Below are 24429 nucleotides of genomic sequence, written 5' to 3' on the forward strand. Positions count from 1 at the left end.
GGCATGAGATGGGAGTCTTTTCTCTTGGTTAGTAATCTGTCCCTTACTGATTCTGAAGGAACCTCTACTGTGCCGGTGCCCCCTCTTCAATGGAACTGCTATGGAAGAATAGGTTACTACCCTCGAAGAGGCACTGGTCACCTGGCATGCATCTCTGGGCTGCTACCTTTGGCCACTTCCTTTCCCTTGACAAGATGCGTCTGATCCATCCACCAGTGGAATTTCTCTTTCCTCTGATGGGAGTTCTCTCCCTTTCAGCTCTCCATTCCCCAGTCTGCTAAGACATTATTTGACCTGGCTTCCCTCATAGCTTGGGCTTCCCTCAGAGCTCAGTTGGTAAAGAATCTGCCTGCAGTGCAGGGGTTCGATTCATGGGTTGGGAAGATCGCCTGGAGAAGGGAATGGCAACCCACTCCAGTATTCTCGCCTGGAGAATCCCATGGACAGAGGAGCCTGTCAGGTTATAATCCACGGGTTGCAAAGAGTCAGACAGGACTTAGCGACTAAACCCCACCACCACCTAGCTGCTCTGTGCCTTCACTGGCCTTGCAGACCCTGGAGCCTGCACACCAGGGCATGGTCTGCCAGGGCAGTGCCATATCTGCTTTCCTCACGTTCTACCCCCCACGATCTGAGCACTGTGCCTGGCATACAGTAGGTACTCAATAATTGTGTGATGAGTGAGTGAAAGAATGAATGATTAATGCATAGTGTGTATGGCCTGAGTGGAGAGCGAGTCATTCTGCAAACGTTTGCAGAGGACCTATTGTTGGCTGTGGGCGGAGAGTCAGAGATAGAAGGTCTGCTAGGCTCCCTGGGAATCAGGGTAGATTATGTGCAGCTTCTCTGTTACATGTTTTATATACATCCTCTCATTTAATCCTCAAAAGAACTCTATATATGTCAGGGAAACCCCCATTTTACAGGGAAGACTAACTTGCCTGTTACCCACCTAGGTGGGGTGTCTAACCCAGGCCTTCCTGACTCCAGCACGGGCGTTACCTCCTCACCCGGCAGACCATCGAGCACAGGGATGAAGCTCGTGGGCTCCAAAAGTCAGACAATTCGGATTCAGAGCCTGACTTGCCTCTTACCAGCAGTGGAAATTCTGACAACTCATGGGTCTCTTCAAGGCTTAGTTATCTTATCTGTGAAATAAGGATGGGGGTATTTCCTACCTCAAGGATTGTTGTGAGAATGGAATGAAGCAATTTAAGTAAAATACCCTGAGTCAAGCACAAAAGTCTTTGGTGACAGCAGCCAGCCATAACAGGGGCAGGAGTAGTAATTGTAATAGTAATGGAGGTACTAATGGTGGGCTTCCCTCATAGCTCGGTTGGTAAAGAATCTGCCTGCAATGCAGGAGACCCAGGTTTGATCCCAGGTCGGGAAGATGCCCTGGAGAAGGAAATGGCAACCCACTCCAGTATTCTTGCCTGGAGAATCCCATCGACAGAGGAGCTTGGCGGGCTACAGTCCATGGGCTTGCAAAGAGTTGGATACGATTTAGCGACTAAACCAGCAACCAATGAATGATGGTAGGAATGGTGGTGATGGCAGTAGAGGCAGGAGGAAGTCTGGCGGTGCTAGTATTAATAGTGGTAGCAGCTACAGCTACCAGGAGTGATAGTGGTGGAGAAGGCAGTGGCACCCCGCTCCAGTACTCTCGCCTGGGAAATCCCATGGGCGGAGGAGCCTGGTGGGCTGCAGTCCATGGGGTCGCTAGAAGTCGGACACGACTGAGCGACTTCACTTTCACTTTTCACTTTCATGCATTGGAGAAGGAAATGGCAACCCACTCCAGTGTTCTTGCCTGGAGAGTCCCAGGGACGGTGGAGCCTGGTGGGCTGCCGGCTATGGGGTCGCACAGAGTCGGACACGACTGAAGCGACTTGGCGGCGGCAGCAGCAGCAGTGATAGTGGTAGTAGTGGTAGCAAGAACAATGGTAGCAGCAATCATGGTAGCAGTAACAATGAGAGTACTGATAGCAGTAGTGCTGGTAGTAGTCATTGCTGTTCAGTCGCTCACTCGTGTCCCCCTCTTTGCTACCCCAAGTACTGCAGCACCCCAGGCTTCCCTGTCCTTCACCATCTCCCAGAGCTTGCTCAAACTCATGTCCATTGAGTCAGTGATGCCATCCAACCATCTCATTCTCTGTCACCCCTTCTTTTCCTGCCTTCAATCTTTTCCAGCATCAGGGTCTTTGCTGATGAGTTGGCTCTTCGCATCAGGTGGCCACAGTATTGGAGCTTCAGCTTCAGTATCAGTCCTTCCAATGAATATTCAGGGTTGATTTCCTTTAGCAGTTGTGGTAGGGTGATTTGAATTTCAGTGTATCCAGAAGCCAACGCAGTGATTTGAGGAGGTTGAATGGGTTTGTCCTCTTAGTGTCCTACCACATTAACCCGGAGACTGTGTGACCACAGGAGCAGGAGAGGGTGCGACTCAAATCCAGCACTCAGGAAGCTCCTTAGTGGCCCAGTGGTGAGGACTCCAAGCTTCCACTGCAGGGGGCAGATACTTGGTCAGAGAACTAAAATCCTGCAGGCCACACGGCAGAGCCAAAAAATAAGAAGAAACCAAGTAATCCAGCACCTAAATGCCAGAGCCCCTGAGAACAGAACAGGAGAGCTGCAGCTCCCAGGCACAGTCCTAGATGGGAGAAGTTACTAGGCACCCATGGGACCTGAGCCCACCCCCAGGGAAACACACCTGGGTGAGGAATGGGGTGAGAGGTGTGCCCTAAGGTAACTCAAGGAGAGTTGGCTTTAGAGACGATTTTATTACTGGCATTTCAGGCAGACCTCACGAGAGCAAGTTTGCACAGAGGAAAACAGGAAGGTCAGGGGCACAGAGGGAGCAGAGCAGCGGGGGTGATGCTCCATCTGAAGGTGATGCTGGGACAGTGTCGGCTTGTGCGCCCCACTCTCAAACAGCGTGGAAGCAAAGGAGCCCCAGGTTTCGGCCAGTTCCCCTTCTTCTCTCACTTGTCTGGACAGTTTTGCGTGAGTTTGAGAGCCACTGGTCTGGAAAGACATGGTGGCCAGTCGATGGGGAGAGAGTTTAAAAGGTCGAAGAGTCATATTTAAAGAAGCCACACACACACACACAGAGGCCTAGAGTAGGGCAGAAGGCTGAGTACATGTTGTGGGTGTCAAAACCAAGAACGTGGCTTTGGAGCAAGAAGGACTTGGGTTCAAATTCTAGCTTCTGTGGCTATGAGACCTCAGACAAGGGAGTAATATTAGCCTGCTAGTGTCATTAGGCAGATTAAATGAGACAACATCTGTAAAGCAATTAGCATGTGCTACTAAGTAGCAGATACTTAGTAGTAGCTTCTTTGACTGCTCAAAGAAAGGCAGCTATGATGATGATGATGATGATGATGATGATCTTTATTACTGAGTGAAAGTCGCTCAGTCGGTCTGACTCTTTGCGACCCCATGCCTGCCAGGCTCTGTTTGTTTTGCCCATGAAAATCATTGCAGTTTGACTCAGCCCTGAAAAGTAAAGTGTGTTAGTTTTTTGTCTGACTCTTTGAGACCCAATGGACGGTAGCCCACCAGGCTCCTCTGTCCATGGAATTCTCCAGGCAAGAATACTGGTGTGGGTTGCCATTTCCTTCTCCAGGGGATCTTCCCAACTCAAGGATTAAATCCAGGTCTCCCACATTGTAGGCAGATTCTTTAACAACTAAACTACAAGGGAAACCCATTACTATTACATTGGGTTTCCCATGATGGTTCAAGCAGTAAAGAATTCGCCTGCAGTGCAGGAGACACAGGAGACTCGGGTTCCATCCCTGGTTCGGGATTGCAGAGGAAATGGCAACCCACTCCATTATTCTTGCCTGGGAAATCCCATGGACAGAGAAGCCCAAAGGGCTGCAATCCATAGGGTCACAAAGAGTCTGACATGACTTAGCACGCACACAGTGTTACATCAGCACAACAATGTAGAGACATTGCTGAGACTTCCGTGCTGGTCCAGTGGTTAAGAATCTGCCTGCCAATGCAGGGGACACGGGTTTGATCCCTGGTCTGGGAAGATTCCTCATGCCACGGGGCAAATAAGACCATGTGACGTAACTGTTGAAGCCCACACACCCTAGGGCCCATGCTCTGCAACAAGAGAAGCCACCCCAAATGAAAAGCCCACAAACCATTACTGTCTAGTAGCCCCACGCTCACTGCAACTAGAGAAAGCCTGTGTATAGTAATGAAAACCCAGCTCAGCCAAAAATAAATAATAATTAATTTTTTAAACAGCTTTTACATCCACTCACACAGTCTTCTCAGTTATATGGTCTTACATGGGAACTGTCTCATATTTTGCTCAATTTGTGTCACAGGGATGGAACTGAACAAGGTTTCCAGACCCATGAAGGTCAGAATAAAAACACACATATATCTCTTGACTATTACACAATTATGAGTATAATTCTGGACGTAGAGTACTTGAGTGATGGGTAAACTCATGCATTGGCCAATGGTGAAATTGACAGCTTACAAGTGTTCCAGCATGGCATCTACTGGGGCAATCCAACAATCACCTCTTTAGCACCTGCTGTATGCCAAGAACACTGGGAGAGCCTGCTCTGGGGAGCCTGTCCTAGGTGTCCCTCTGTGGGGGAGCATTGCCAGGCCAAGATGGCGACCATCAGGCTCTCTCACCTCATTTCCTGTAGACAATGACTTAGCACGCTTATGTGATAAATGAGCTCATATAGGATATGGTACAGGTGCACCATTATACAATTCTTAGGAGAGTTGCCGCTTCTGCTGGCAGTGCTAAATAAGGCCACTCGGAAAGTCCCTGGCTGCTGCATCAAAATAAAGTGTGTCTACAACTCCCATGGCTCCTTGAATCTTCTTCCAGTTCCCCAGCTTGCGCTTCACCTACCTGGAGTTCGTTGATCGGCAGGACATTCCTTTCCTTGTTGTTAAGTGATGGCCCTGAGAGAGTCCCCTATACTTCTTCCCTCTGCTCTGACCAAACTGACCCCACTCCTGGGCAGAAACACTGGCATGGAACAGAAGGGACAGTACAAGAAACTAACTTGGTCCAGTGAATTTAGGCATTTGATTTTCAAGTTCAAGATCATTTCCTCAGAGACTAGACAGAACTGATACATCAGTTACTCTGACACTGAAGGACAGAAAGAACTGCAAGGCCTGCTTAAATAAACTCAAGAGAACCCGAAGGGGTGAAGGTCCATTTTAAATATCCTTCTTGGCCTCACTGCTCTTTCTGCCTTACTGGTCTCTGTTTCCTCATCTGGAAAATGAGGATATGAGACCGGCTGGTCACCGAGGTCATTTAAGGAGACCCTGGATATGGCTCCATGTGGCACCTGACGATGGGTGAATTCTGGCTCTTCTCCAGTCGTGAACTCCCCATGTGACCAGGACCCAGAGTCATTATTCCCTCTGCCCTGCCTCCATGTGCCAGTGACCACTGAGCTTGCTCTCGACATCTCTAGGAACCATCCCAGCTAGATCTCTGATGCCACTTCTAAAGTTCTTCCCAGCCCTGCCTTCTCTGCTCCCAGCCATGACTCAACACTGGCGGGGTGGGGGGGGATTGGAGGGCTTGAATAATGAGTTTCACTTCTTCCTCTCTGTCTCATTGCTGGGTAATTTCATGATGACATGCTCCTCCAGAGATGGTCAGGGACACTTCAGGTAGATGAAGGCAAATACCACTGTTCCTTGATGTCTGTTTCCTCATTCACAAAATTAAGTGCATGCTTCGTTTTTAATCGACAGCATCACCCCTAAAGAAATTTTGAATGACAATCCTATCATTCAATATCTCAGGCAGAAACGTGGATCAGTGACTCCTTTCTCACAAATTACAAAATGAATAACCTTGCCTCTCCTCCTGTGCTCCTGCCCTCTCTCTTCAATCCAGAAATGCAGGGGCTCTTTCGAGGGCATTTACCCCTTTAGAGAGGAGGGGAAATGATGGGTATTCATATGAGGTTTCTTTCTTGCCTGATTCACTCTCTGTCTTTGTGGCTGAACATTTGAATAATTATCATTCAACAAGCAGAATGGTTAGCCTTCAGTAGCTGGGTGACTCCTAAAAATGAGAGTGTGTAGGAGAGGGGAGCATCCAGGAGTCTAGGACAGTGCCCAAGTCAATGTCCCTTGTTACAATCACAGAATGCAGGTTAGTCCGGAAGTTCCCAGTACCGCCACGCATCACCCAAGCCTCTTGGGAGAGCTTCTTGGGTAGGAGCTGGGCTCAGGTGAAGAGGTAGTGATAAATGAACCATACCTCAGAAGAATGGCCATGTGACTGAGATAAAAATGATCTGCTCTGCAGATGGTGAAAAGATGAAACCAGGCAGGACTGAAATGCAAACACCAGAGGAGTTTTTCATTCATTCACTCATTCATTCAAAAAACACTTATTGGGGACCACTACGTGCCAAGCATTGTTCTAGATTCTGGGGTTATATGGGTTGCCCAGGTGGCACTAGTAGATTCTACCAGCAGAGAATGAGCCCGACCTCGCTGCCCCCACCCCACTGGAAAAAAAAGGAATCCCTGCCTTCCTGGGGCTTAGTGTTGAGAAAGCAGACAATAAACCGAATTAAGTAGTTCAGCACATGACTTGTCAGATAATGATAAATGCTTTGGAGAAGAAGAAAAAAAGGCAATGGAATGGGGCTTGAGAATATCAAATAAGAGGTGGGCTACAGTTTTATTAAGGGTGAGCAGGAAAAGCCTCAGAGAGAAGATGACAAATCAGTAGAGACTTGAGGGAGAGATCTTTGGGGAAAGCCTCCCAGGGCAGGGAAAGAGCAAGTGTAAAGGCCCTGGGGCAGGGATGTGCCTGGCAGTTTCCAGGAACAGCAAGGAGACCCTGTGGCTGGAGTCAAGTACCTTCCATCAGGCTTTTGCTCTGAATGATACAGGAAGCCACTGTATATTTAGAAGCAGAGAACAACATGAATCTCTTTTTTATTTTTTTATTTTTTTTATTTTGACTGTACATAAGATTTCTCTAATTGCTGTGCACAGGCTTCTCATGGCGGCAGCTTCTCTTGTTGTGGAGCTCAGGCTCTACGCGCTCAGGCTTCAGTAATTGCAGCACGTGGGCTTCAGTAGGGGTGGTGCACAGTTTTAGTTGCCCCCCAGCATATGGAGTCTTCCAGGGATCGAACCCATGTCCCCCACATTGGCATGTGAATTCTTAACCACTGGACCACAGGGCAAGTCCAAATATTACCTTTTGATTGAACGAAAACTCCTTGGCTGCTCTGTAGAGAACAGGCTACAGGGGGCAAGAGCAGAAGCAGGGGGACCAGATCAGACAATAGGAAAGATGCCTGGGATGACGGAGGGGGTGTTGATGGGGGTGCCAGGAAGGGACCAGATTCTGGGTTTATTCTGAAGGAAGATCCAACAGGGGTTGCTGAAGGTAAGATACAGGTGTCAGGGACAAGGATGCCTTCTTGTTCGGAGGCACGAACCAGTAGAAAGATGGACGTACCATTTATAGAATTGGGGGATCGGAGGAAAAGTAGGTTTGAGGAAGGAAATAGGAAGCCGTGTATAAACAGTAGGAATGGGGAGATACATGTGGCATGCTGGCCCCACCTGGAAGTGGGCAGTTCAAAAAATCCTATAGAGAAGCAAGTCAGTCATCAATGCACAAGTGATGTGGCAAGGAGGGGAAGTTCAGGTTTTTTGAGTCAGAACACCTGGTTTGGAGTCCCATATTTGCCACTCTCTAGTCGAGGGATTTGGGGGCACGACATGTAAGCTCTCTATACTTTTCTAAAATTATTATTGTTTTATTTTTAATTGGATGATAATTCCTTTACAATGTTGTATTGGTTTCTTCCACACAACAGTGTGAATCAGCCATAAGTAAGTGAAAGTGAAAGCAAAGTCACTCAGTCGTGTCCGACTCTTAGTGACCCCATGGACTGCAGCCCACCAGGCTCCTCCGTCCATGGGATTTTCCAGGCAAGAGTACTGGAGTGGGGTGCCATTGCCTTCTCCGATAAGTAGGTATACATATATTTCTTCCCTCTTGAACTTCCCTTCCCAAAAACCCCTGCCATCCCACCCCTCTAGGTTGTCACAGAGCACCAAGTTAAAGCTCTCTATGCTTGAATCTGCTTATCTTCAAAATCTGAAAACATAAATACATATGTATATATATGCACACTTTGTAAAATGCAGAACATTATACACAAAGCAAGAGGTTCAGGGCTAGGAGACCCGACTCTGAAAATACAGAGAGCCAAACGTGAAGCCTCTTAGTATAAATATGAATTTGGGCTGGTTTCTTTACCTCTTAAAAGTCTTGTTTTCCTTGTTTGTAAAGTGGAGATGACACGGCCTACCTTACAAGACTGTTCTGAGAATTCTTGAGCTAAAAATTTTAAAGTACCTAACAAAGAGCTTGGTACCTAGTAGGTGCTTAATAAATTATGGCCATTGTTACACATAAATGTAACTGTTATTATAGATTGATTTATTCAGACATTGGCCTTCTGAGTGTGTGGTCACCTGTACAAAAATTCAGAGTGGACAGACAATATTATTTCAGGGAAACAGACAGTGTTATTTCAACATGCATTGTAATATATTACAATATATTACAACTGATATTGTAATATATCAATAAATAATTTATTATGTGCCCATGTATACCCTCTGAGAATGTGAGCTTGTAGGGAACTGCTGGGAGCTGAAAAATAATAAAAGACTTTAAACATTCAATCAAACTTTCTGAAGACAAAGAACCTACTTTTCTTTGTATCGTCGGCTGCTGGCCTGGTTCAGTGACTACACCCAAGAGGTACTTTATAGAGAGATTGTTGTTGTTTAGTCACTAAGTCCCGTCTGACTCTTTGTGACCCTGTGGACTGTAGCCTGCCAGGCTCCTCCGTCCATGGAATTCTCCAGGCAAGAGTACTGGAGTGGGTTGCCATTTCCTTCTCCAGGGGATCTTCCTCACCCACGGATTGAACCCCAGTCTCCTGCATTGCTGGCAGATTCTTTACTGTCTGAGGCAGCAGGGAAGCCCTTATAGATAGGCTCAAAGAAAGGGATCTTAGAGCTCATTTTGTTCAGTCATCTCCTTTTACTATCAAGAAAATCAGAGCCCAGAGAGGGCCAGTGACTTGCCAAAGTGGCCCAGCAAGTAAGTGGCCCAGCAGACGGAGGGCTGGTGCTCAGCTTGCCTGACTGTGAGGTCAACGGCTTTCCACCATACCTCTCACAGATGAGGAATGATCAAATCCAGCGGTGGCTAAATCAGGAGACTCTCATGACGTGAACCCATATAGGTCTCTTTAATGGGCTCATTCTGTCTGACAGAGATTCAGAGATTGTCCCCTTGTAGGGACAATACGACAGAGCAGGGGTTCTGGAATGGTCCTCTGAGCCTCCTGGATTTCTCTGGGGCCGGCAGTGTTTGCACTGGCCTAGACATTTTCCACCAAACCTCCCGGCAAATATTTGAAGGCCTTGATACAATGCCACACAAATAACCGTATCTAAAGCTCTCCCGTGTAAACAGCGTGGAGTCCTTAGTCAGTCAGCAGTGATCAGAGAAAAAAAACAAAACCAAAACTTAGCTCCTTGAAATAGTTTTTGAAAGGTGAACCTCAAAGACCACCTAAAAGGTGGCACATTTTTGTTGTAGTTAAAGTCGCAAATGTTATTTACACTATTCATTGCAAACTGGGAGAGGTGTGTGTTTTCCATGATACAGAAGAAATTTCCTGTGATAGCAAAAGTGGTTTTAAAAAGTAACTTTTTCCCCAATATTTTAACCATTAAAAAAAAATAACATTTCATTTTATTTTTATTCTTTTAACTTTTTATTTTATATTGGAGTATATCCTACTCACAATGTTATGATCATTTCAGGTGGACAGCAAAGGGATTCAACCATATAGATACATGTACTCATTCTCCCCTAAACATAAAAAGTAACTTTAAAACGTCAAAAAACTGTCTCTCATTCTCTCCCAAGCTTTGCATGTACCACGTGTTAACAACTCCTATCTGATATGGACAGGGGAAAGACTGTAGAATTAGATTAAGTGGAAGAAATTTTTTCTGCTCTGAATTATGAGATGGTTCCTATAATATTTCCCATCTTTGGCAGAGGGATAAAAAGTACTATTTCTTCACATATTAGCAAATCCGGCAGTAGCACTAAAGCAGCTTTGGACCGGAAGATAGGGAGAAAGTCACGTGAAATCTCAGTATAGTGGTTAAAGTTTAGACCAAAGAAGCCACGGTGGTAACCACAGGTTAGAAGTCCCAGGACCATCACCCAGCCTGACTACCTGTCCGTTACCACCCACCACTCCTGACTTTCAAAGAGTCTTCATACAATCATCTCAGCTCTGTTCTACCTTCAAACCTTGTACATTGAGAATTCCACTACTTTACCTCAGGTGATCACAGATTAGTTGGATCAACTACCTGTCACCAGAAGGCAGGAACAAAATAAACTTAATATATTATTAGTGACAATAGAAGCAATTAACATTTATGAAGTCTCAGTTTCTGACAACACTGTGCATTCTCTAATCTAATCTGCACCAAAACTATGAATTTACACTCTGTTAGATCCATTTTTACCCACGTTGAACTTAGGTCCTAACTAGTACATTATTATAATTTAAATACATGAAACTTCTTTATAAATGATAGAATTTCCAGATTATACAAACCTTAAAAGATCATAGTATCTTATTTTTTAATAATTTTGTTTGCTTATTTATTTTACTTTTGGCTGTGCTGGGTCTTCATTGCTGCGTGGGCTTTTCTCTAGTTGCGGCAAGCAGAGGCTACTCTCTAGCTGTGGTGGGCAGGCTTCTCACTGGGGTGGCTTCTCTTGTTGTAGAGCACCGGATCAAACATGCAGGCATCAGTAGTCGTGTTCCATGAGCTTTGTTACTGCTCTGAGATGTGTGGGATCTTCCCAGACCAGGGATTGAACCCATGTCTGCTGAGGCAGATTCCTATCCACTGTGCCACCAGGGAAGTCTCATATGATGTTAATTAGTAACTTGCATGTTTCTTCTCATCACTAATACTTGATTGGGAGTAATTCATAAGCTATTACTGCTGCTGCTGCTGCTAAGTCACTCCAGTCGTGTCCGACTCTGTGTGACCCCAGAGACGGCAGCCCACCAGGCTCCCCCGTCCCTGGGATTCTCCAGGCAAGAATACTGGAGTGGGTTGCCATTTCCTTCTCCAATGTGTGAAAGTGAAAAGTGAAAGTGAAGTCGCTCAGTCGTGTCCGATTCTTCACAACCCCATGGACTGCAGCCTACCAGGCTCCTCCGCCCATGGGATTTTCCAGGCAAGAGTACTGGAGTGGGGTGCCATTGCCTTCTCCGAAGCTATTACTAGGGTCATACTATAAAAATGTTTGAAACTTTTTCCTCATTTAATCTATTGAAATCTCTCTAAATAAATAAGGATTTCAAAGTGTCAATAGCAGCTATGATTATTGAAACTTGTACTTTTTCATTTTGCTTTAATTTTTTTACAATGATTATATATTACAAGAAAAAAAATTATTTTCATTCTTGAAAAATTAAAAAAAAAATTCTGCTATTGCATGGGCCTGTGGCAAAATATTGACATAAATCCATTATCACAATAAGTCAGTAATAATCATTTACACTTGCTTAAGAGCTGTATACCCACTCCAGTGCTCTTGCCTGGAGAATCCCAGGGACGGGAGAGCCTGGTGGGCTGCCGTCTATGGGGTTGCACAGAGTCGGACACGACTGAAGCGACTTAGCAGCAGCAGCAGCAGCAAGAGCTGTATGGTTTGCAAAGCACTTTTGCTTACTATGGCAGTTTAATCCTCACAGTAATTCTATATAATACGAAATATGATGCTCTCTTTCTGGGCAAGGAAACTGAGGCTGGCAGCATTACAGTTTGTATGACTCAAGGTTATTTGTTTCTATAAGGTGGAACTTGAACTTGGCACCTTGACTCCAAGTGCTTCACATTATCCACTACCGCAGTATCTTCCTAATATTACCAATCCATGTGCCCCGGGTCCTAGATATTTTCTGGATACTGCTCTATCACCTCTTCTTAAAGTTTGCAATATGGGTTTTCACTCCAAGGATCTACTGTTTTAAAAAGGATATCTATATTGTAACAGCTGCTCTCGATTGCTGGAGAGATAAAGATAACTTGTTCTTAGCTAGACCGTCTGCGGAAAGATGAAACACACGTTGTAAATAGGTGTTTACCACCTCCTGGAAGGTCCTCCCCCACCTTCCCTGGTTGCAGGCTTCCCTGAGCCCTGACTGCTCTCAGAGTCCAGGTCAAGGGAGAAACTTCCAGAGAACAAGGATTAATAATGTACCCATTTTCAGATGCAGAAACTGAGCTCCAGAGAGGTTAAGTCCTTTAGTCCCCTGTCACAGGATGGAATGGAAATTCAGACCCGGCAATCTCTCCCCGCTGCCCGTGGGCTTGAAGTCTCCTCTGGACAGCCCCTGAGGAGTATACAACGGAAAAGAGGGAACCAGGGACCTTGGTTTGGTTTTTTTTAAGTACACACACAAACACACACACACCCCTCAGTGTGAGCATGCATGCAGGAAGCAGGTAAACTGAACAGCAAATGCTCAGAGAAAGAGACAGTTGGGGATTGGGAAGCAGGTAATGAACAGGTAAGAAAGGAGCCTCTCTTTTTACTTGATCCAGTTTTGATTGTTTTCTGTTTTGCATGTCTGTTAGGTTCTTAAAAATTGTGGTAAAACAGAATGTATCGTCTTAATCGTTCTTAAATGTACATTTCAGTGGTATCACGTGCATGCATAGTGCCCTGTAACCATCACCATCTTTCTCTAGAACGGTTTTCATCTGGCCAGACTGAAACTCTGCACCCATTACACAATAACTACCCTTTCCCCACTTCCACCACCCCCACCCTGCCTTGAAACGGTCTCTGTAGTCTCTCCTCTATAAATCTGATTGTTCTCCGTGTCTCCTCTGAGTGGACTCATACAGTATTTGTCCTCTTGGAACTGACTTCTTTCACTTAGCATAATGTCCTCAAGGTTCATCTGTGTTGTAGCATTTGCCAGAATCCCCTTCCTTTCTCAAAGCTGGAAAATATTCCACTATATGTGGACACCACATTTTGCTTATCCATCCATCTGCTCTGGCCACTTGGGTTACTTCCACACGTTAGCTGGTTTTTGTTTTTTTTTGTTGTTGTTGTTCTTTGTTCTTTTTGTCATCCTGCATGGTTTGTGGGATCTTAGTTTCCTGACCAGCCAATGAACCTGGGCCCTCAGCAGTGAAAGCGCTGAGTCCTAACCACTGGACTGCCAGGGAACCGCCCACACTGCAGCGATTGTGACCAGGGCTGCTGTGAACTTTTGTGTGCAAATATCCCCGCTTTCAGTTTTTTGGTATATCCCCCCAAAAGCGGAATTGCTGGATCATAGGGTGAAGTTTATTAGTTTTGTAACTTAGAAAACAAAAGTAGGTTGTTGTTTTTTTTTTTAAGTGAATACTCACATAGATTAGAAAAAAATGTTTACTAATGAGCCATGGGAGACCACAGTGAAAATGAAGAGCTTCAGGACCAGGGAGTGGGGCTGTTTGGATGCCAGGAGCAGCTGGTCGGTTCTTGTAGATGCTCAGTACAGGCCATTGTCCTCACAGGATGACTTCACCAGAGCGTCTTGACAAGTGGTAGATCCCAGAGGAGACGAAAAGACGGCTAGGAAAAAGGCGACAGTGGAGGACGGGGCGTTGCCACCGGCTTCCGCACTGTGTGACCAGGTACTTCGCTTCCTGAGACACCGTCCACCTTGACTCATCACAGATCTGTCATGAAAATACACCGTTCACTTATTCCTTCACCCAACAAGTATCACATCCTCCCAGTGCCAGGGCTAGATCAGATTCAAAACAGAGGCATATCTTTCAATAGATAATGCTTCAGGTTTCCTCTGGTGTAATTTTGTAAAGTAATTTTGCACTCTTCTTTTTTTGGCATTCTTTGATTCCAAAGAATATTCTTTTATTCCACATTGAAGTGCTCTTGTCTCACACCTCTTTTTTTTTTTCTAAGTTTTTATTGTGGTAGAATATACATAACTTAAAATATACATAAGTTTACAGTATTAATCATTTTTTAAAGTCTTTTTCAATGTGGACCATTTTTAAAGCTTTTATTGAATTTGTTACAGGATTGCTTCTGTTTTACATTTTGGTTTTTTGGCTGCAAGGCATGTGGGATCTTAGCTCCTCAACTGGGGATTGAACCCACACTCCCTGCTTTGGAAAGCGAAGTCTTAACCACTGGACCACCAGGGAAGTCCCCTAATCATTTTAGTTATGAGAAAATATATGCTAGATTCCCTGTGTTGTACAGTGTATCCTTATAGTTTAATGTATGTCTGATAGTTTCTGCCTCTTAATTCCCTACCCCTTTATTGCTCCTTAGCTCTTCCATCTCTCCACTTGTAACCACTAGTTTGTTCTCTGAATCAGTGAATCTGATTCTTTTTTGTTACATTCACTAGTTTGTTTTTGTAAGTTTCAAATCTATTCCTCTGTTTTTAAAAGCAAGTCTCTTATTAAAAAGAAAAAAAAAAGTGATTCTCTAAGAGCTGCGGACATGCCTTTGTTCTGGTGGCTCTATAACCCAGAAGGTCACCTCCCATGTCTTACAGGAGAGAACACGTGGGTCAGGAACTTCTGGGAAACCGCGGGTCCCTCCGCTCTCTGAAGAGCCCTCTGGCTTTTCTAATCCGTAATGGTCACCTCCAGCTGCAAGGAGTAGTTAATGAGGTGTGTGGGACAGTGATGGGAAACGGTCAGCCTCTATATCACTCCTGACACCACTGCTGAGCGAGGCCCATGGAGGGGAACTAGCCATCGGGTGAGAGAGATGGACCAGAAAACAATATCCACTTCATTAGCCGGTGTTTCTGAATGTGTGGAAAGAGGCCAAGGTCCAGCCCACAGACTGTGACGGAACGTTCTTACCAGGCTGAGGTCTGGGCAAAGGCCGGGCGGGGAGAACGCACGCTGCCTCCGCCCAGAGGGATCTTGGGGACATTCCCCCTCACTCTCTGCCTCCCTCTCTCTGTCTCTCTCCTTCTCTGTTTATTTTTTATTTGCTATTTAATGCCTGATTCCCTGGGGGGATAGGGAAGATAACAGGTTACTGTCTGGGAACGCCAGCCTGTGACTCAGTACACACCTGGGCACACAGCCCACCAGCTGCCAGTTTCCCCCTTGCCCAGCCGCTGGACCAATGCACGATGCCCCCACTGAGGCTGTAGAAGTCAAGCCAAGCATCTCTTCCTCCTGGGGCCTCAGCTCCAACCCACAGCAGACAGACACTGTCAGCCTGGATCAGGGATGGCCACTGTCCTGTCCCTGCAATGCCATGGGGCTCCAGCATGCTCTCCCCACCTCTCTGTGCCCACACCAGGCTCCCTAAGGGTGTTGAGGATGGCAGTGGTTACCAGGTGGGAGTTGGGAAGAAAGAGGACTGGTGGGGCCTGCAGCTGGAGCCCCAAACCCACCCCAGAAAGGATCTTCCCTAGGTCGGGAAGAGCCCCTGAAGTAGGAAATGGCAACCCACTCCAGTATGTTTGTCTGGAAAATTCCACAGACAGAGGAGCCTGGTAGGCTACAGTCCATACAGGCCATGGGCTCACGAAGAGTCGGACATGACTGAGCGTGCACGCACACACGCACCTTGCCTAAGGAGAGAGGTTCAGACCCCCGGGCATGGCATCCAGGGTTTGCTCATATCAGTCCTCCCTAACTTCCCAGCATCATCATTAGCAAGATCCCTCCACGGTCCAGACAACTCAGCTTGCCCTCTGCAGCCCCCATCACCTCTTCACCTACTTTCATACCTGCAAGCCTTTGCTTAATAATTCTTTCTGCCTGAAATGTTCTCTGAGTTCTTGTCAAAATTCTACTTACCCTTCAAGCGCTCTGAGTCCCCACAGAACTTGGCTGATTTCCCTAGTATTATTAGCATTTGCTTCTACTTATTCGTTGTGCCAAGTGGCTTACATATTTATCTTTCCTGCCAAATTCTACACTGTTTTCCTTTTGACCAATGAGGAAACTGAGGTTCCGAGTGGCAGCTTGCCCAGGGTCACATCTGGGAAGCAGGAGAGACAGGTTGCAAACTTAGATCAGCCTGATTCCAAGCCCTATCCTGAGTCCCCTATCATTGCTGCCTCTTGGCAAGTACAGAAAATGTGTGAAGCTAGGCAACACAAGATCTCACTGTACATCTTGAGCTTTCTGAGCACAAATGGAGAAATCTAAAAGTAGAAGGAATAGTTTTATCTCACAGGGCCGTTATGAAGAATGAATGAGATGCCTTATGTGAAGTGGTCAGCACTGTGCTTATTGTAAAGCCTGCTCCACCCTGTCTAGCAATAGGAGTGAGTATGTGGGGCTTCCCTGGTGGTCTAGTGGTTAAGACTCTGCTTCCACTGCAGAGGACATGGGTTAGATCACTGATCAGAAAACTAGGATCCCACATGTCACATGGTGTGGCCAAAAACAACATAAAATTATTCAACAAAACATTTTTTTAAAAAAGATAAGTGAGTGTATATGTGTCTATCTCTCCCATTATAAAACCAACTCTTTCAGAGCAGCAACGGAATCACATTCATCTCAGCACGACTAGACAGCTTCCTGAGTGCCCAGCATCCAGTAGGTGCTCAATAAATGTTTGTTGCATTGACTCAGCAACCCTGTGTGCTCTTCACCCCCAGGCCTGGGAGCAGGGTCTGTGTCTAGTCACCTAGCATTAAAGACCTTGCTCATCCCTTAGCTGAGGCCCAGTGGCCACTTGTGCCTCAGATCAAGTCACCAGCCTCCTGAGCAGACACCACCCAGCAGAGCAGGGGCGTGTCCACCATGGAAGAAGAGGTGACACCGTTCCAGCTTTTCTATCATTTGAGTGTGACCTCAGGACTAGAATGGGGGGTAACTCTTTTTACCTTATCTTTAAATCTTATATCTGTTCTGGGCTGTGCCTTGTGCTAATCTCATCATTGTACAAACACAATATTGTGGAGAGGACTGTACAGTCCAGCTTCAGAAGACTTGGGTCAATAGAGGGTGGTACTGGAATCTTTGGTGGGTCATTTTTCCTCTCTGAGCGTCGGTTTCCTCGTCTGTGAAACGTGAATACTAATGCCTGCCTTGCCTTCTTTGCAAGACTGTTTTGAGGATCAGATGAAAGGAGGAAGCTCTTTGCACACCATAAAATACTGTACAAATGTTAAGAGTTCTTTATGTGGCTGGAATCGCCTTAGACAGGAAAGACTTTGACCTCTCTCTCTCTAACACATCACAAGATTTCTCTGCCCTGAAACTGTTTAGGGTGCTTCGCTATGCCCTTTCTCTTCCGTCCCATTTGGGTTTGGAAGATGCCAAGGCCCCAGAAGGAAGGTACTTAATGAAGCACCATGGAGTCCTCAGTTCAAGGCCAAGGTTCAACTCCTTAACCGTTTGTGGGTCCTTGGGCCAGTATTTACCCTTTTAGAGGCTCTATTTCTTCGTCATTAAAGCAGAACTGATGCTGCCTAGCTCACAGGTTTGCGGGAAGAATTCAGAGAAGAGTACCATGAGGATCCCTCACTAACAATTCTTTGACTATTAATCTGAAAACAGATTCCAGGAAATCTTAGTAAAGGGTATCACCTTTCTTTCTTTTCTGAACACTAGCCTGGCCCATATTGTTGATTCAATAAACACTTATACAGCCCCTGCTGTGTGCTGGGCCCCCTGCCAACCTCACTTTTCATGGGTGTAGTAGAAGGGCTAGATTATTGCTCTGGAGTGAAGGCTGTCTATGCCAAGTGTAGTATTTATTAGTTTAATATCATACTAGGTCGCTCGTTTTTAATTTAATCTTTTACAAGCTCCTGGGAACACCCTATTTCTAAAAATGACCCAGCAAGAAGGAGGTGGGTTGTTGAATCAAATGAGAGAACTCTCCTCTACCCTTAGGAGTTTTCCTGGCAAAGATCATCTGATAGCAGCTTGTTTGGGGGAAATAAAAGCACAGAGCTGGAAGGGATTTCTAGAAAGGAAGCTGAGGGCTGGGGTGGTAGGATCTGACATCCTCCGGGAGCCATTTGTCCCAAGCTTGCAGCTGTCCCCGGAGGACTTCACAGGTAGTAGACACGTGGTTGTGTTTGTCAGTGAACTTACCCTAGAAGTTGTGGTTTAGGAGGAGGGAAGGAAGGGATGCAGGAAGGGGCCCTTGAGCTGTGTGCTATGATTGAGAAAGCACTTCATTCGAAACTAAGTCCAAGCCCTCTACAAGGTGTTTTCCTGTGTTATCTAATTTAATCCTTCCAATAACCCTAGGAGATAGAAATTCCACTATTATCACCATTGACATATGGTGCTAATATGAAGACTCAAATTAAGTAACTTTCCCAAAGCCACACCCACAAACAGCTGCTCTATTCGACTCCAAATCCAGGATCTCCCAGGTGATCTGTGCTAATATCTCTTGGGAAAGTTATTTCTCCTCCCTGAATCTGTTTCCTCATCCCAAAGATGAAGAAGTGAAGTGAGATGCCTCTCAGGTTCTCTTTCGGATACATAGTTTTATCCAAGGTTCGGCAAAACTGTAGCCCACAGGCTAAATCCAGCCAGCCAATTGTTTTTTGGTTTGGTTTTGCTGTGTCCTGCATTGCCAAGTGGATTTTTAACCACTGGATCACCAGTGAAGTCCATCCAATTGCTTTTGTAAGTAGCTTTATGGGTACTGCTGCTGCTGCTAAGTCACTTCAGTCGTGTCCGACTCTGTGCGACCCCATAGACGGCAGCCCACCAGGCTCCCCCATCCTTGGGATTCTCCAGGCAAGAACACTGGAGTGGGTTGCCATTTCCTTCTCCATTTATTGGTACAGAGCCACACAATTCATTTGTGTATTGTCTATGACAGCAGAATTGAGCAGTTGTGATGAAACTATAAGCCTCAAAAGCCTAAAACACTTACTAATACACTGATGTGCTCCGTCGTGTCTGACCCTTTGTGACCCCATGGATGGTAGTCCACCTGGCTCCTCTGTCCATGGAATTTTCCAAGAAGGAATACTGGAGTGGGTTGCCATTTCCTACTCCAGGGGATCTTCCCAGCCCAGGGATCGAACCCGAGTTTCTTGCATCTCCTGCACTGCAAGCAGATTCTTTACCAGTGTGTTACGATCCAGCCCTTTATGGAAAAAGTTTGCCCACTCCTGAAACATGCTCGCCTGTAAGTTTCAGTGGTAATAAACCATACATGACAAGTGGGAAAGAATGTATAGGGCCATGCAGAAACTGTAAACAAGAGGGCAGTAAGGAGGTGGCTGCCACTGTTTACATTTTATGCTTTGGAATTATATACTTTTTACTAAGTTATCATTTGGTCTTCCCCAGTGCCTCAGACAGTGAAGAGTCTGCTTGAAATGCAGGAGACCAGAGTTCAATCCCTCGGTCAGGAAGATTACCCGGAGAAGGTAATGGCAACCCACTCCAGTATTCTTGCCTGGAAAAATCCCATGGATGGAGGAGCCTGGTGGGCTACAGTCCATGCGGTTGCAAAGAGTCAGACATGACTGAGCAGCTAACATGAACAGAGTTTTAATGTATAGCAACATCCACAAATCCTGAGTAGCCTGATGATATATCCACCATCCTGATCAAGAGAGAACTTTCCCAGCGTCCCAGAAAGCTCCCTCATTACCCATCCCTGTGAATACATCCCCCAAAGTAACCTCAATTTTTTTTAAGAGGACCATTGTAAAAGCCTTCATTGAATTTGTTACAGTGTTGCTTCTGCTTTATGTTTAGGTTTTTTTGACCACTGAGGCATGTGGGATCTTAGCTCTCCAACCAGGGATCATTCCTGCACCCTCTGCATTGGAAGGCGAAGATTTAACCACTGGACCACCAGAGAAGTCCCAAGTAGCCTCAAATTTAACCTCTATCACCATGGATTAGTTTTTCCTGGTTTTTAACTTTATATAAATGGAGTCACACATGATATACCCATTTGGGTCTGGGAAAGTTATTTAGACTACAACTTCCTTGCTGACAACTAGAAAAATCAAGTATAAATAAGGACACAAAAATCACTCTTAATGGTATTGTGGAGGAATGATTACTTGCTCATTTATTCAACAAGGTTTTATTGAGCGTGTTTTATGGATCAGACACCTCTCCAGACATTGAAGAGTAAGTCATGAGATGGTCTCCATCTTCTTGGAGTTTACTTTCCATGGTGTCCTATTTCTAGTACTACTCAGAGTTCCAGCCTGAGCTCATGTATCATCTGCCCAAAAGTCTGGAAATGGACAACGTGGTCATTCTGGAATTTCAAATCATGGAAAAAACGGGGAACTTAAATGGCCATTCAGACCAAGTGGCCATCTTTCAAAAGCAGAATCAGAGAAGGTGCCCAGCCAAGCCTTTTGGGGGAGGTGAAGAGTTACCAGGAAAAGAGTTTTGTATCCAGAGATGGGAACTCAGGCTCTAATGACACAGTCTAGAACGCTCTCTAGGCTGCAACGCTGCTGTCTTAACAATAAGGCTTCCAACCACTTTCAGACTAGGATAGGGTGGTATTCATGCTTAACTCTAGAGATGCTTTCATTGTGAGGCTTTCTAGAGACTCTCCCGAATCAATGTGGAGAGGGGAGCATCAGAGAACAGAGAGGACTGGGTTCTCCCAGCTGTAAGCAAATCAGGGGAACCGTGGAAAGTAGGAAGAAGACTGTGCACAAGCTTAGAAAGCAGGGTCCCCTGGGCTGTGAAGTTACGGGAGAGATTGAGGCCATGGGAACCACAAGGGCCCTTCTGTGAAACTTCCAAGACGGTGCCCAGAAAACTTTCATAGACTAATGAGCCAACTGTATTTTAAATTATCTTGGATCAGGGACTACATTTCCTCATAGAAAAATCTTGGGATGTGAACGAGTGGATTCATTGTTTGAGTAGAAGAACCTAATCTGGTCTCCTTAAATTCAGTAACTCAAAAAAGAAAAACAAAAGCTGGGAATAAAAGAGCCCCAGAAGATCAGCTGCCTTACTTCTTTGCATGTTTTCATGATGGGCTGTCTCTTTCTAAACATGTCAGACACTTGAACCTGCAGTTACCAACTCATTATTTTTTCACCGTCACAAAAACCCAGTAGAGTATTAGGATCATTTTCCGCCTAAGGAAGCTGAAGCTCAGAAGTTTGTGCAACGCAAGCTTATCCAAGTTGCACAGCTGGTTAAGTAGATTGCAGAACCCACATTTAGGTCTGTTTGACTCCAACATCTGTTCTCTATTCTCTGCTGTGGAATCACAGCAGAATCCCCTCTTTCAACTTCCCATCTCCCAACACAGTAAAACTGGAGCCCTTTCTCTTTCATCCTAAAGCCCTACTCAAAAATCCTGAGCCCCAATCTCAACCCTTCTTTAACTTATTACAGTAGCTCCAAGCCACCTCTTTAAAATGTCCTACATCCTTTCCCAGTTCTTTAAAATGGGGCTACTGTCTCAGTCCATCATTACTTTATCCTTTGTGAAGCATAAATAAGAGTATTTCAGTTATGTTCTGGCTTCTTCTTTTGAGAGGAAGCCTAACCAAAGTGTTTTTTGAGATAATTCATTTGGTGAATGTTTGTGACCCACATCCCAAAGGACCCCCTGCTGGGATCCTTACACTTTTTCTTTCTAAATTTCCATATGAATAGATAGATAATGGGTATGCCCACAGATCTATAGCTGCAGTTACTTGGTGAGCACCCATATTGCATCAGGTAGTATATACCTATACCTGAGCAAGCGGGTTACAGGAAGCTGCTGACTTTGACTAGCCAGATTACCTGGACACGCATAGGAAATTTCCTTGTGCTCTGGGCAACGTTCTGTGTGTTTCCATTGGCTGGGGTAGGGGGGAAGAATGGGTTTGCTGACACCTGAATTTTGAGAGATAAGGAAGCTTGAGAGTCAGACTGGGCACACAGCAGTCGGAACTGCAAATCAAAGCTTTGTTGTTAAAAGGGAAGTGATGGCTGGTTTTTTAATGGGTTTTCCCAGCTAAACACAGAAACTCATCTTCATTACACTTGACTGCTTCTATCATGATAGCAAGTGAGGGACAGAGAAAAAGCGATTGTTCTCCAGGGACATTTACTCTGAACACTTCATTATCCCTGCTGAGGGAAGCTGGGGAGGCAAAAAATGTTCTCCCATTGGGCTGAACTGTGAGGGGCAAGGAGGTGCCATATGTCACAACAAACTCCAAGACAATAAGGTGAAATGAAGAGCCCTCGTTTCTATGAACTTCTTACCCCTTTCTCGGGGAAAGACACTGAGATGCTGTAAAGGTCACCCAGAGCTCCGTGCACACAACCACCCCTTTCTCGTGGGTGGTCCAGGAGTACAGAGCAAACCCTGTAATTTAAAAAGTCAACCTAGGTCCTTAGTGGGGCTTCCCTGGTTGCTCAGTGGTAAAGAATCCTCCTGCCAATGCAGCAGACATGGGTTCCATCCCTGAGTCAGGAAAAAATCCCCTGGAGAAGGAAATGGCTACCCACTCCAGTATTCTTGCCTGGGAAATCCCATGGACAGAGGAGCCTGGCAGGGCCACTGTCCATGGGATCGCAAAAGAGTAGGACACGACTTAGGGACTAAATAACAACGACAGGCTCCTTAGCAGCCTGACTTGGATCAACAACATCTGGGCTTCAGCCCTGGTACCTGAACCAAGCAGACAGATCTGATGACCCTCCCCATTCCCACTCCTACTCCTGCTGAAATTCCCCTCTTCCTCCTAACTGCCTTTAAAAGGTGGGAAAGTGGGGGGACTTTGCTTAGAAGCTCCTTTGCAAATGCCCTGCTCATTCTGAATGTTTGTCCCTAAGCTCCCAGTCCCTCCAAGCCCAGCACTGAATTTGCCTGGTTCTGAGAATCCTGAACCTCCCTAGGGCTAGATTTTACTACTAGGAACCGACTGCCTGCCTTCTCAGAAAAGTGTGAATACTGTTCCTGGAATACACGGTTTCACAGGTGGGCTCACTCAATGTACACAATGCCACATCCTCTGGGCTTTAGGTTTCAGTATTTCTTAGGTGATGAACCTGGGGCTTAGAGAGGGGAAGGAGGTGTCCTCTGCCCCAGGAACTATGGGACTGTGAGCCATGGGTCCTAAAAAGCCCCTGCTACCCTGGATCTTCTGCAGGTCCAGGGCAGCCTGGAGTCGGGGCGCACCTCCTGCCTCCTTCCTCGCCCCTGAGCGCCTCGGGAAGATGCAGGTGAAACTCCGATAGCGCTGAGAGGTTCCCGGCTTCCTTCCTGGGCCGGGCCGGCGTGAACAATCACTTATGTCCCTCGCTGGCTTGGTCGGCCCCTTCCCAACTTGGCGTGGGAGTCGCCAGCCACCGCCGCCTTGACCTCGCGTCCACAGAGATCAGTCTCTGGCCCTGGGAACCGCTGTGTCCTGGAGCTGCTAATAAACCAGAAATCAGTGCGCCCAGAAGACGTGCGGCTTCAACTGCCCAGCCAACTTTCACTGGCAGAAAGGAGGCCCCGCGATCCCAGTTTTGCCCCGAACGCGCGCTTTGATATTCTGGGTTTTAAATCCCAGGGGCCCGGGCGCCCAGCTCCCCGCGGCTTGGCCGGGCTGGGTGCCGGTGCGGCCCCGCTGCACCCAGTTAGTCGGCGCCTCCTCTTCCCAAGGGTTCTCCCGGCCTCCTTCCCTCTGGCCTACGCTCTGGGGCCGACAGTTCTGTAAATCCAAGCCGCCAGCCCCGGCGCCCGAAGGCCTGGCGTCGGCAGAGCGGTAACTCAGGTAGAACTCAGTGCCCGCCACCCACCCTGCATTCCACACTCACCCCCGCCCAACACGCCCCTCTTTCCCCGGGTCTCCGCGTCCACTCCCCTGCGGTCAGTTTCCTCCTCCGCCGGCCCGGCTCTCCGGGCCCACTGCTCGCAGGTTGGTCGGGACGCGTGCGAGGGTACCACTCCTCCGTCTGCTTCTCCCAAGAGCACCCCAGCTTCCTCCAGCCCTCACCTGAGCCCCCGAGAGCAGTTTCTCCTTCTCTCCAGACTTAAAGCCGGACCCGCAGCGGGTGGAAAAGTCCCGGCGCCTTGCACACCAGGCTGCAAGCTACTTGTTTAACGAGTCCAAAGGTCAGCTGAAGTTTGGCTGATAGACGCAAGCGGTGCACGAATATCTTCAGACCCCCGGAGTGAATACCCTGGACCCTAGCATCCCGGCTCCCGGCTCGGGTCTCGGGCTCTCGGGTTTGCCTCTCACACTCTCACTCTCTCGGTTCCCCTCCCCCCGCGGTCCCCCACCCCCACCCCACGCCGCCGACCATTTGCATCTTGCCGAAAGCCGGGCCCTCCCCGCTAAT

The 24429-nt window shown here is 46.7% G+C and overlaps 1 long non-coding RNA gene across 1 annotated transcript; it reads right to left on the reverse strand.

Moving 5' to 3' along the window:
* Positions 1 to 20166: 20166 nt before the first annotated feature.
* LOC123332704 lies at positions 20167 to 24365 on the reverse strand. Its single transcript, XR_006549678.1, has 2 exons — positions 24084 to 24365; positions 20167 to 23516 (listed from the first exon to the last, which is right to left on the reverse strand). It is a non-coding gene; the product is annotated as an uncharacterized LOC123332704 (long non-coding RNA).
* Positions 24366 to 24429: the final 64 nt, after the last annotated feature.

This window comes from Bubalus bubalis, chromosome 3 (genome assembly GCF_019923935.1).
Source record: "Bubalus bubalis isolate 160015118507 breed Murrah chromosome 3, NDDB_SH_1, whole genome shotgun sequence".
Taxonomy (NCBI): domain Eukaryota; kingdom Metazoa; phylum Chordata; class Mammalia; order Artiodactyla; family Bovidae; genus Bubalus; species Bubalus bubalis.